The 12855-nt window shown below is 53.0% G+C and overlaps 1 protein-coding gene across 2 annotated transcripts in view; it reads right to left on the reverse strand.

The window, feature by feature from the left end:
• Positions 1 to 12855, reverse strand: part of fbxl7 (F-box and leucine-rich repeat protein 7) — a 772156-nt gene that overhangs the window by 263413 nt on the left and 495888 nt on the right. The window lies entirely within an intron of this gene.

Consider the following 12855-nt stretch of genomic DNA (forward strand, 5'->3'; position numbering starts at 1 on the left):
GTCTCGCCCCTCTCTATCTCTGTAATCTCCTCCAGCCCCAAAACCCTAAGATATCTGTGCTCCTCTAATTCTGGCCTTTTGAGCATCCCTGATATTAATCGCTCCACCATTGGTGGCGATGCTTTCAACTGCCAAAACCCTATGTTCTGGGATTCCCTCCCTAAACATCTCTCCCTCTCTTTCTTCCTTAAAACTTACTTCTTTGACCAAGCTTTCAGTCACATATCTTAATGTGGCTCAGTGTCAAATTTGGTTTTATAACGCTCCTATGAAGCACCTTGTAATGTTTTACTACGTTAAAGGCGCTATATAAATACAAGTTGTTGTAATATAGTCACACGTCAATTGATGTTTGCAAACCAGCATGGTCTGCGTCTAAAAGGGTCTCGCTCCAAATATCTCCAGACCAAAATCACACCTACTAGTGCCCTCCAGCGCTGATCTTGCTGGAATTTGTAGGGTCATTGGAAGGACATCTCAGTTATATGGGGCCAGTGGGTGCTCATGCCACTATAGGACATGCCTGGCACTCACCTGCCCCATAAAATCCAACGCCTATCTGCCATTGTGGGACGTTGTCGCTGACCAAGATCACATAGTGCCCTCTTGGCTCTCTGTATAAGGAGGCCAATCCAATTTTTCTTTTAAATAGATACTCTTTCTTCAGAGATCCAGTCCATTCCCCTTGTCTGAAAGCACTCCCCCACCCACCCCGATGAGTCCCACTTGCACCCATCTGGAGGACAGTACACCTCATCACATTCAACGTGGCAGCTTCCAGTAATATGCCAGGTCTTGACTGAGGCAGCAAAGTAGGGTGTCCTTGGCCCTGGAGCTGTCACCTGAAATCATGGGCCTTATAAGGGATGGATTGTGATTTCAGGAAAAGAATGACAGGGAAATCGCAGAATCAGTACAGATCTCTGCTACTTTCTCCTGGGTTCGCCACTGGACTCCAGCCAGAGTTACAGCAGGAAACCAATGGAACTCCAAGCAAATTCAGGGCCTCACTTTTTATTTCTGTGGACTATTATCATTAGTTTAATATAATAAATGTTAGTCATCAAAGTTAAAACTAAAAACATTAAAAAGCACAGGATAAGGAAAGGCCATTCTGCCCATGAACAATCCTTCCATAGACCACATAAAATCTGCTCCCTAGTGGATTCCACCTCAGTTACTTAATCTCCTGTCAGTAAGCTCCACAAAACTTCTACCTGATCCCCAGAAGTAGTCAGGAAAGTTCCAAAATGCCTATTTACCATGACACTGGCATCCTGACACTTGATTAGTCACCTTCCATAAATGACATGTATCGTGTTCTATGCAGTATTGAATTATCTGTTTATACCTATCCATACAACCTTCATTCCCAGTCCTAATCAAGTATTTATCCAGCTTTTTTTTGATTGAGTTAATTAACACAGAATGACTATTGCTAGAAGTCTGTCCTGTACATGCACTCTTCTGGAAATAAACACTTGTTCTCTTGCTTGAAGCTAAGTAGATAGATAGATAAATATATAGGTAGACAAAACGTTATGTCATTGAATATCTGACAGTTCAATTGAAAACAAACTGTAGTAACAATATGACAGACAATTAAAGCTAACATAAAATCTGGTGCATTATTTACATTGGTATAAAAAGTGAACCCCTGTGATCAGAAACTCAGGGAAACTATAGTGCAGAACAAGACCATTCAACCAATCATGCCTGTGCCAATACTTCCTCCACACCAGAGTTACCTACTCTAATCCCATGTCTCTACTCTTTCCCCTAACATTAATATTTTTCTTTTGCAAGTTTTCATCTCATTCCTTCTTCAAAGCCATGATTGACTTGGTTTCAAAACCCACTTAATTGCCCAGATCTTTACTGGGACAGCGAAGGAGTTCTGGACTCCACAGCATGCATGATTTTTTATCAACAGGATCCCTACCTGGAAGCCAGCCTGATTGGCTTGTTCACAGCATACACACATTCGGCTGCAGAACACATCACATCTGGCTGAAATTGCAGTCAATATGGTGACTCTCAATTGTAAGTCAAATTCAATTATCTGTGAGAGGCAGCTCTCACATTATGGAAGGTAATTGAATTTTTATTGCAGCATGATAATCACTAATATTCAGCTGAATTTGACTGGACTATTTCATTTATGTTACTGCATAAGGTTCATAAAAAAGTTTTAGTAAAAAGAATTTATGCCAAAAACTTCCAACAAGGTGGAGGAGTGTGGTGAGAAAAGAAATGTGTTGGTGTGAAATAGAGGTTAGTAACAGAGATGGAGAGTAAACCCAGAGCTACACAAGGAGCTATGTCGTGTCTAACCTGGGAGCACTGGACTCTGTCACGAGGTGAAGAATGAAAAAATGTTTTCTTAATTCACAAAAAGCGGCCACAGATTCTAGAGATACATCTGTTTTTTAGTAAAATTTGTAATATGTAAAATATTAAAACTTTAGCAGCTGTTTTAATTTCCTTTGCATTTACAAACCCTTTGTGACTAATTTTGCAATTTGCCCTACAACAGTGGAGTGCTTCATGTTGCGCCAGCCGACCCACGGTTATGCTCAGCAAACAATTCTTATGACCACATTCAATCCTGAGCAAAGAACAGCCTTCTGCCCCATCACCCAGCCATTCCTTTTTCCATTACCAAGTCTAGTCATTGGGTTTAAATTAGCGACTGTTTGCAGAGCTCAGATGCAATTAAGCTTCCCCTCAGGCTCCATGAAGCATTCCTTGGCTTTGGCTGTTTGCACTCCACAGCTTCTATGGGACAGATTTTCCAATAAAACTACTAACTGGTAATGATTGTGGTTTATCTGCAGTGCATGCTTTTCGAAAAACTTGTCTCTTTGTCTGCCATCATGGATTAAGTTATATTAATTCAATCCTCATTGCTCTTTGGCCAGGTCTAAGTAAGCGACATACCCATCTGGGGATGTCATTATGGATGATGCCATAGCATTTCTTTCCATTTACCTAAATAAAATAATGTTGGTCACCTATGTTGTGTACAATAGTTTTACAGCCGCTTTTGATCACTTCAACAGTTGAGTTAACCCAGATCCAGGAGTCAGGATGTTAGTGATTGGGTCACTTGTCATCAGTTTTGCAGAACAGGCAAACGGCCTGGATTCTATCCAGGCATCACATTCATCCCGCAGACAAATCACATGCGCACTAGGACTATGCCTTTGGGAAGAATGCAATGCATGGAAAGCGAAGTTTCTAGCCAATGATGTTTTCATAAAAAATAATCCCATGCTTCTGGGGAGGCATGAAGAAGATGAGAGAAAGTTAAAAAAAGAATAGTTGGCCAAACATTGCTGCACCAATATTTTAATATCTGAATCTGCTGCTTTCCATTAATACTGGAGGTGGGTCGGGAGCGTGAGGGGCGGTTGGGAAACCAGGGAGAACGCCTGCCTAATTTAACAGCAGGGCCTGATTTACATTTCAAAGCTATAATTCCCGCCTGCGGCTAGCCAGCTGGTGAAACTGGCTGGCTGCAAGCAGGTAGGCCTGCGGCATTGGGCTACAGAGACAGGGAGGGAGGGATCGGTGGGAGATGGGGTGTATCGGGGCCGGAGGATGATCGGGCGGGTAGTCAGGGGCCGGAGGAGCATCGGGAATGGAGGGGAAGGCTGGGAAGATGATCGGGGGCCAGAGGGGGGAGGTCGGAGGCCAGAGGGGTGATCAGAGGCCTCATGGGGGCTGGAGGGTATCGGAGGCCTCGTGGGGGGATTGGAGGCCCTGGGGAGTGGAAGTCAGGGAGATCAGAGGCCTCGGGGCGGGGGGTGGGGGGGCGGGGTGAGTGGGATCGGAGGTCTTGTTTGAGGATTGGAGGACTCAGAGGGAGGTGTCTGAGCACGTGGGGTAGTTGAGGCAGGGATGCTGGATCCAACAGGTAAGTGGAAAGGCACTTACCTGGATCCAGCAATGCTCGCCTTTAACTAGCGAGTTCCCTAAGTCTGGGAAACCCGACCAGCCAGAGTAAAATTTGCAATTTCCCTCACCTCTTTTTCTGGTGCATTGATAACTTTATCAGTGGTTTCATGCTCTTACCCAGAGCTAGAAAATGTAATCAAAATTGGTTCCAATTTCCACCCTTCCCTCGCTTTCACATAGTCCATCTCAAATTCTTCCCTTCCCTTCCTCGACTTCTCTGGCTCCATTTCTGGGGATAAGCTATCGACCCATATCTATTGTAAGCCCACTGACTCTCACATCTACCTTGACTAGATTTCCACCCCGCTTCCTGTAAGGCCTCTATTTCATTCTCCCAGTTTCTCGGTCTCCTTCGCATCTTTTCTGACAATGCCACCTTACATACGAGTGCTTCTGATATGTTTTTATCCTCAACCGAGGATTCCCTCAACTGTGGTTGACAGGGCCCTCGACCGTGTCTGTTCCATTTCCTGCACTTTAACTCTCACCCCTCCCCCTCTCCCTCAGAGCCATAATAGGGTTCCCCTTGTCATAACAATATAATAAATAGGAGCAGGAGAAGTCCATTTGACCCCTCGAGCCTGGCTCATCTGATCTTGAGCTCAGCTCCACTTCCCTGCCCATTCCCCATAACCTTTCACTCCATTATCGTTCAAAAATCTGTCTATCTCCACCTTAAATATATTCAATGACCCAGCCTCCACAGCCCTCTGGGGCAGAGATTTCCACAGATTTATGACCCTCTGAGAAAAAATTTCTCCTCATCTCGGTTCCAAATGGGCGACCCCTTATTCTTAAACTATGTCCCCTAGTTCTAGATTCCTCCACGAGTGAAAACATCCTCTCTGCATCTACCTTGTCGAGCTCCATCAGTATCTTATATGTTTCAATAAGATCACCTCTCATTCTTCTCGAGTCCAATGAATATAGGCCCAACCTGCTCAACCTTTCACAAGTCAGCCCCTTCAACACAGGAATCAACCGAGTGAACCTTCCCTGAACTGCCTCCAATGCAAGTATATCCCTTCTTAAATAAGGAGACCAAAACTGTACACAGTACTCTAGGTGTGATCTCACCAACGCCCTGTACAGTTGTAGCAGGACTTCCCTGCTTTAATACTCCATGCCCCTTGCAATAAAGGTCAACATTCCATTTGCCTTCCTGATTACTTGCTGTACCTGCATACTAACTTTTTGTGTTGCATGCACAAGGATCCCCAGGTCTCTCTGTACTACAGCATTTTGTAATCTCTCTCCATTTAAATAATAATTTGTTTTTTTATTTTTCCTGCCAAAGTGGATAACCTCACACTTTCCTACATTATATTCCATCTGCCAAATGTTTGCCCACTCACTTAGCCTGTCTATATCCCTTTGCAGATTCTTTGTGTCTTCCTCACAACTTGCTTTCCCACCCATCTTTGTGTCATCAGAAAACTTGGCTGCATTACATCCAAGTCATGAATATAGATTGTAAATAGTTGAGGCCCCAGCACCGATCCCTGTGGCACCCCACTAGTTACCGTTTGCCAACTGGAAAATTACCTATTCATCCCGACTACCTGTTTTCTGTTCGTTAGCTAATCCTCTATCCATGTTAATATATTACCCCCAACCCCGTGAGCTCTTAACGTGTGCAGTAACCTTTTATGTGGCAACTTATCAAATGCCTTCTGGAAATCCAAATACACCACATCCACTGGTTCCTCCTTATCCACCCTCCTTGTTATATCCTCAAACAACTCCAGCAAATTTGTCAAACATGATTTTCCTTTCATAAAAGCATGCTGACTCTGCTTGACTGCAGTATGATTTTCCAAATGTCCTGCTACTGTTTCCTTAATGATGGACTCCAGCATTTTCCCAACCACAGATGTTAGGCTAACTGGTCTATTGTTTCCTGCTTTCGGTCTCCCTCCTTTTTCAAATAGGGGCGTTACATTTGCAGTTTTCCAAACCACTGGGACCTCTCTCGACTCCAGGAAATTTTGGTAGATTGCAACCAATGCATCCACTATCTCTGCAGCCACTTCTTTTAAGATCCTAAGATGTATGCCGTCAGGTCCAGGGGACGTGTCCAGTCCCATTATTTTACAGAATACTTTTTATTTAGTGACAGTGATTGTTTTAAGTTGCCCCCCTCCCTATGGCTCTTTGATTACCTATTATTGGGATGTTTTTAGTGTCTTCGACCGTGAGGGCCGATATAAAATATTTGTTCAAAGTCTCTGCCATTTCCCTGTTCCCCATTATTAATTCCGAATGACTATCTGTCCTAAGTTTTGCTTCTGCGCATGCATCAGGAGACACATGCTCAAAAGCGAGAGATAGGACAAATAGTCTCCGATTTCCCCCCCACCCCAGCGCAATTCCCAATAACCCTTTTCTGCGCATGCGTCCTCCTCTTCCGCCGCCACCCCCCACCACCGCCGTCGCCCGATTCGAAACCGGAACCGAACACCACGTTGCATCTATCTTGTCGCCCCCAAACCTCCAATGAGGCAGTGGGCAGCCAGGACCAGTTCCTTTCTCAGCGGAAGTTTGATTGAAGGGTGTGGTCGGCGGGTAGAGAGAGAAGTGGGTCGGTGGGGAGAGAGAGAAGTGGGTCGGTGGGGAGAGAGAGAAGTGGGTCGGCGGGTAGAAAGAGAAGCGGGTCGGGGGGAGAGAGAGAAGTGGGTCGGTGGGGAGAGAGAGAAGTGGGTCGGTGGGGAGAGAGAGAAGTTGGTCGGTGGGGAGAGAGAGAAGTGGGTCGGTGGGGAGAGAGAAGTGGGTCAGTGGGGAGAGAGAGAAGTGGGTCGGTGGGGAGAGAGAGAAGTGGGTCGGCAGGGGGAGAGATGTGGGTCGGTGGGGAGAGAGGGAAGTGGGTCGGTGGGGAGAGAGAGAAGTGGGTCAGTGGGGAGAGAGAGATGTGGGTCGGTGGGGAGAGAGAGAAGTGGGTCGGTGGGGAGAGAGAGAAGTGGGTCGGTGGGGAGAGAGAGAAGTGGGTCGGTGGGGAGAGAGAGAAGTGGGTCGGTGGGGAGAGAGAAGTGGGTCAGTGGGGAGAGAGAAGTGGGTCGGTGGGGAGAGAGAGAAGTGGGTCGGTGGGGAGAGAGAGAAGTGGGTCGGCAGGGAGAGAGAGAGAAGTGGGTCGGTGGGGAGAGAGAAGTGGGTCGGGGGGAGAGAGAGAAGTGGGTCGGCAGGGGGAGAGAGAGAAGTGGGTCGGTGGGGAGAGAGAGAAGTGGGTCGGTGGGGAGAGAGAAGTGGGTCGGTGGGGAGAGAGAGAAGTGGGTCGGCGGGTAGAAAGAGAAGCGGGTCGGGGGGAGAGAGAGAAGTGGGTCGGTGGGGAGAGAGAGAAGTGGGTCGGTGGGGAGAGAGAGAAGTGGGTCGGTGGGGAGAGAGAGAAGTGGGTCGGTGGAGAGAGAGAGAAGTGGGTCAGTGGGGAGAGAGAGAAGTGGGTCGGTGGGGAGAGAGAGAAGTGGGTCGGTGGGGAGAGAGAGAAGTGGGTCAGTGGGGAGAGAGAGAAGTGGGTCAGCGGGGAGAGAGAGAAGTGGGTCGGCAGGGGGAGAGAGAGAAGTGGGTCGGTGGGGAGAGAGAGAAGTGGGTCGGTGGGGAGAGAGAGAAGTGGGTCGGTGGGGAGAGAGAGAAGTGGGTCGGTGGGGAGAGAGAGAAGTGGGTCGGTGGGGAGAGAGAGAAGTGGGTCAGCAGGGAGAGAGAGAAGTGGGTCGGTGGGGAGAGAGAGAAGTGGGTCGGTGGGGAGAGAGAGAAGTGGGTCGGTGGGGAGAGAGAGAAGTGGGTCGGTGGGGAGAGAGAGAAGTGGGTCGGTGGGGAGAGAGAGAAGTGGGTCGGTGGGGAGAGAGAGAAGTGGGTCGGTGGGGAGAGAGAGAAGTGGGTCGGTGGAGAGAGAGAGAAGTGGGTCGGTGGGGAGAGAGAGAAGTGGGTCGGTGGGGAGAGAGAGAAGTGGGTCGATGGGGAGAGAGAGAAGTGGGTCGGTGGGGAGAGAGAGAAGTGGGTCGGTGGGGAGAGAGAGAAGTGGGTCGATGGGGAGAGAGAGAAGTGGGTCGGTGGGGAGAGAGAGAAGTGGGTCGGTGGGGAGAGAGAGAAGTGGGTCGGTGGGGAGAGAGAGAAGTGGGTCGGTGGGGAGAGAGAGAAGTGGGTCGGTGGGGAGAGAGAGAAGTGGGTCGGTGGGGAGAGAGAGAAGTGGGTCAGTGGGGAGAGAGAGAAGTGGGTCGGTGGGGAGAGAGAGAAGTGGGTCGGTGGGGAGAGAGAGAAGTGGGTCGGTGGGGAGAGAGAGAAGTGGGTCGGTGGGGAGAGAGAGAAGTGGGTCGGTGGGGAGAGAGAGAAGTGGGTCAGTGGGGAGAGAGAGAAGTGGGTCAGTGGGGAGAGAGAGAAGTGGGTCGGTGGAGAGAGAGAGAAGTGGGTCGGTGGGGAGAGAGAGAAGTGGGTCGGTGGGGAGAGAGAGAAGTGGGTCGGTGGGGAGAGAGAGAAGTGGGTCGGTGGGGGGAGAGAGAAGTGGGTCGGGGGGAGAGAGAGAAGTGGGTCGGTGGGGAGAGAGAGAAGTGGGTCGGTGGGGAGAGAGAAGTGGGTCAGCAGGGAGAGAGAGAAGTGGGTCGGTGGGGAGAGAGAGAAGTGGGTCGGTGGGGAGAGAGAAGTGGGTCAGCAGGGAGAGAGAGAAGTGGGTCGGTGGAGAGAGAGAGAAGTGGGTCGGTGGGGAGAGAGAGAAGTGGGTCGGTGGGGGGAGAGAGAAGTGGGTCGGTGGGGAGAGAGAGAAGTGGGTCGGTGGGGAGAGAGAGAAGTGGATCGGTGGAGAGAGAGAGAAGTGGGTCAGTGGGGAGAGAGAGAAGTGGGTCGGTGGGGAGAGAGAGAAGTGGGTCGGTGGGGAGAGAGAGAAGTGGGTCGGTGGGGAGAGAGAGAAGTGGGTCGGGGAGAGAGAGAGAAGTGGGTCGGTGGGGGGAGAGAGAAGTGGGTCGGTGGGGAGAGAGAGAAGTGGGTCGGTGGGGAGAGAGAGAAGTGGATCGGTGGAGAGAGAGAGAAGTGGGTCAGTGGGGAGAGAGAGAAGTGGGTCGGTGGGGAGAGAGAGAAGTGGGTCGGTGGGGAGAGAGAGAAGTGGGTCGGTGGGGAGAGAGAGAAGTGGGTCGGGGAGAGAGAGAGAAGTGGGTCGGTGGGGAGAGAGAGAAGTGGGTCGGTGGGGAGAGAGAGAAGTGGGTCGGTGGGGAGAGAGAGAAGTGGGTCGGTGAGGAGAGAGAGAAGTGGGTCGGGGGGAGAGAGAGAAGTGGGTCGGTGGGGAGAGAGAGAAGTGGGTCGGTGGAGAGAGAGAGAAGTGGGTCGGTGGGGAGAGAGAGAAGTGGGTCGGTGGGGAGAGAGAGAAGTGGGTCGGGGGGAGAGAGAGAAGTGGGTCGGTGGGGAGAGAGAAGTGGGTCGGTGGGGAGAGAGAGAAGTGGGTCGGTGAGGAGAGAGAGAAGTGGGTCGGTGGGGAGAGAGAGAAGTGGGTCGGTGGAGAGAGAGAGAAGTGGATCGGTGGAGAGAGAGAGAAGTGGGTCGGTGGGGAGAGAGAAGTGGGTCGGTGGGGAGAGAGAGAAGTGGGGCGGTGGGGAGAGAGAGAAGTGGGTCGGTGGGGAGAGAGAGAAGTGGGTCAGCGGGGAGAGAGAGAAGTGGGTCGGCAGGGGGAGAGAGAGAAGTGGGTCGGTGGGGAGAGAGAGAAGTGGGTCGGTGGGGAGAGAGAGAAGTGGGTCGGTGGGGAGAGAGAGAAGTGGGTCAGCAGGGAGAGAGAGAAGTGGGTCGGTGGGGAGAGAGAGAAGTGGGTCGGTGGGGAGAGAGAGAAGTGGGTCGGTGGGGAGAGAGAGAAGTGGGTCGGTGGGGAGAGAGAGAAGTGGGTCGGTGGGGAGAGAGAGAAGTGGGTCGGTGGGGAGAGAGAGAAGTGGGTCGGTGGGGAGAGAGAGAAGTGGGTCGGTGGAGAGAGAGAGAGAAGTGGGTCAGTGGAGAGAGAGAAGTGGGTCGGTGGGGAGAGAGAGAAGTGGGTCGGTGGGGAGAGAGAGAAGTGGGTCGGTGGGGAGAGAGAGAAGTGGGTCGGTGGGGAGAGAGAGAAGTGGGTCGATGGGGAGAGAGAGAAGTGGGTCGGTGGGGAGAGAGAGAAGTGGGTCGGTGGGGAGAGAGAGAAGTGGGTCGGTGGGGAGAGAGAGAAGTGGGTCGGTGGGGAGAGAGAGAAGTGGGTCGGTGGGGAGAGAGAGAAGTGGGTCAGTGGGGAGAGAGAGAAGTGGGTCGGTGGGGAGAGAGAGAAGTGGGTCGGTGGGGAGAGAGAGAAGTGGGTCGGTGGGGAGAGAGAGAAGTGGGTCGGTGGGGAGAGAGAGAAGTGGGTCGGTGGGGAGAGAGAGAAGTGGGTCAGTGGGGAGAGAGAGAAGTGGGTCAGTGGGGAGAGAGAGAAGTGGGTCGGTGGAGAGAGAGAGAAGTGGGTCGGTGGGGAGAGAGAGAAGTGGGTCGGTGGGGAGAGAGAGAAGTGGGTCGGTGGAGAGAGAGAAGTGGGTCGGTGGGGAGAGAGAGAAGTGGGTCGGTGGGGAGAGAGAGAAGTGGGTCGGTGGGGAGAGAGAGAAGTGGGTCGGTGGAGAGAGAGAGAAGTGGGTCGGTGGGGAGAGAGAGAAGTGGGTCGGTGGGGAGAGAGAGAAGTGGGTCGGTGGGGAGAGAGAGAAGTGGGTCGGTGGGGGGAGAGAGAAGTGGATCGGTGGAGAGAGAGAGAAGTGGGTCAGTGGGGAGAGAGAGAAGTGGGTCGGTGGGGAGAGAGAGAAGTGGGTCGGGGGGAGAGAGAGAAGTGGGTCGGTGGAGAGAGAGAGAAGTGGGTCGGTGGGGAGAGAGAGAAGTGGGTCGGTGGGGAGAGAGAGAAGTGGGTCGGTGAGGAGAGAGAGAAGTGGGTCGGGGGGAGAGAGAGAAGTGGGTCGGTGGGGAGAGAGAGAAGTGGGTCGGTGGAGAGAGAGAGAAGTGGGTCGGTGGGGAGAGAGAGAAGTGGGTCGGTGGGGAGAGAGAGAAGTGGGTCGGTGAGGAGAGAGAGAAGTGGGTCGGTGGGGAGAGAGAGAAGTGGGTCGGTGAGGAGAGAGAGAAGTGGGTCGGTGGGGAGAGAGAGAAGTGGGTCGGTGGAGAGAGAGAGAAGTGGATCGGTGGAGAGAGAGAGAAGTGGGTCGGTGGGGAGAGAGAGAAGTGGGTCGGTGGGGAGAGAGAGAAGTGGGTCGGGGGGAGAGAGAGAAGTGGGTCGGTGGGGAGAGAGAGAAGTGGGTCGGTGGGGAGAGAGAGAAGTGGGTCGGTGGAGAGAGAGAGAAGTGGGTCGGTGGGGAGAGAGAGAAGTGGGTCGGTGGGGAGAGAGAAGTGGGTCGGTGGGGAGAGAGAGAAGTGGGTCAGTGGGGAGAGAGAGAAGTGGGTCAGTGGGGAGAGAGAAGTGGGTCAGCAGGGGGAGAGAGAAGTGGGTCGGTGGGGAGAGAGAGAAGTGGGTCGGTGGAGAGAGAGAGAAGTGGGTCGGTGGAGAGAGAGAGAAGTGGGTCGGCAGGGAGAGAGAGAAGTGGGTCGGTGGGGAGAGAGAAGTGGGTCGGTGGAGAGAGAGAAGTGGATCGGTGGGGAGAGAGAGAAGTGGGTCAGTGGGGAGAGAGAGAAGTGGGTCGGTGGGGAGAGAGAGAAGTGGGTCGGTGGGGAGAGAGAGAAGTGGGTCGGTGGGGAGAGAGAGAAGTGGGTCGGTGGGGAGAGAGAGAAGTGGGTCGGTGGGGAGAGAGAGAAGTGGGTCGGTGGGGAGAGAGAGAAGTGGGTCGGTGGGGAGAGAGAGAAGTGGGTCGGTGGGGAGAGAGAGAAGTGGGTCGGTGGGGAGAGAGAGAAGTGGGTCGGTGGGGAGAGAGAGAAGTGGGTCGGTGGGGAGAGAGAAGTGGGTCGGTGGGGAGAGAGAGAAGTGGGTCGGTGGGGAGAGAGAGAAGTGGGTCGGTGGGGAGAGAGAGAAGTGGGTCGGTGGGGAGAGAGAGAAGTGGGTCAGTGGGGAGAGAGAGAAGTGGGTCGGTGGGGAGAGAGAGAAGTGGGTCGGTGGGGAGAGAGAGAAGTGGGTCAGTGGGGAGAGAGAGAAGTGGGTCGGTGGGGAGAGAGAGAAGTGGGTCGGTGGGGAGAGAGAGAAGTGGGTCAGTGGGGAGAGAGAGAACTGGGTCGGTGGGGAGAGAGAGAAGTGGGTCAGTGGGGAGAGAGAGAAGTGGGTCGGTGGGGAGAGAGAGAAGTGGGTCGGTGGGGAGAGAGAGAAGTGGGTCAGTGGGGAGAGAGAGAACTGGGTCGGTGGGGAGAGAGAGAAGTGGGTCGGTGGGGAGAGAGAGAAGTGGGTCGGTGGGGAGAGAGAGAAGTGGGTCGGTGGGGAGAGAGAGAAGTGGGTCGGTGGGGAGAGAGAGAAGTGGGTCGGTGGGGAGAGAGAGAAGTGGGTCGGTGGGGAGAGAGAGAAGTGGGTCGGTGGGGAGAGAGAGAAGTGGGTCAGCGGGGAGAGAGAGAAGTGGGTCGGTGGGGAGAGAGAGAAGTGGGTCGGTGGAGAGAGAGAGAAGTGGGTCGGTGGGGAGAGAGAGAAGTGGGTCGGTGGGGAGAGAGAGAAGTGGGTCGGTGGGGAGAGAGAGAAGTGGGTCAGCGGGGAGAGAGAGAAGTGGGTCGGTGGGGAGAGAGAGAAGTGGGTCGGTGGGGAGAGAGAAGTGGGTCGGCAGGGAGAGAGAGAAGTGGGTCGGTGGGGAGAGAGAAGTGGGTCGGTGGGGAGAGAGAGAAGTGGGTCGGTGGGGAGAGAGAAGTGGGTCGGTGGAGAGAGAGAGAAGTGGGTCGGTGGGGAGAGAGAGAAGTGGGTCGGTGGGGAGAGACAGAAGTGGGTCAGCGGGGAGAGAGAGAAGTGGGTCGGTGGGGGGAGAGAAGTGGGTCGGTGGAGAGAGAGAGAAG

Source organism: Pristiophorus japonicus, chromosome 5, assembly GCF_044704955.1.
Source record: "Pristiophorus japonicus isolate sPriJap1 chromosome 5, sPriJap1.hap1, whole genome shotgun sequence".
NCBI classification, from domain to species: Eukaryota; Metazoa; Chordata; class Chondrichthyes; family Pristiophoridae; genus Pristiophorus; species Pristiophorus japonicus.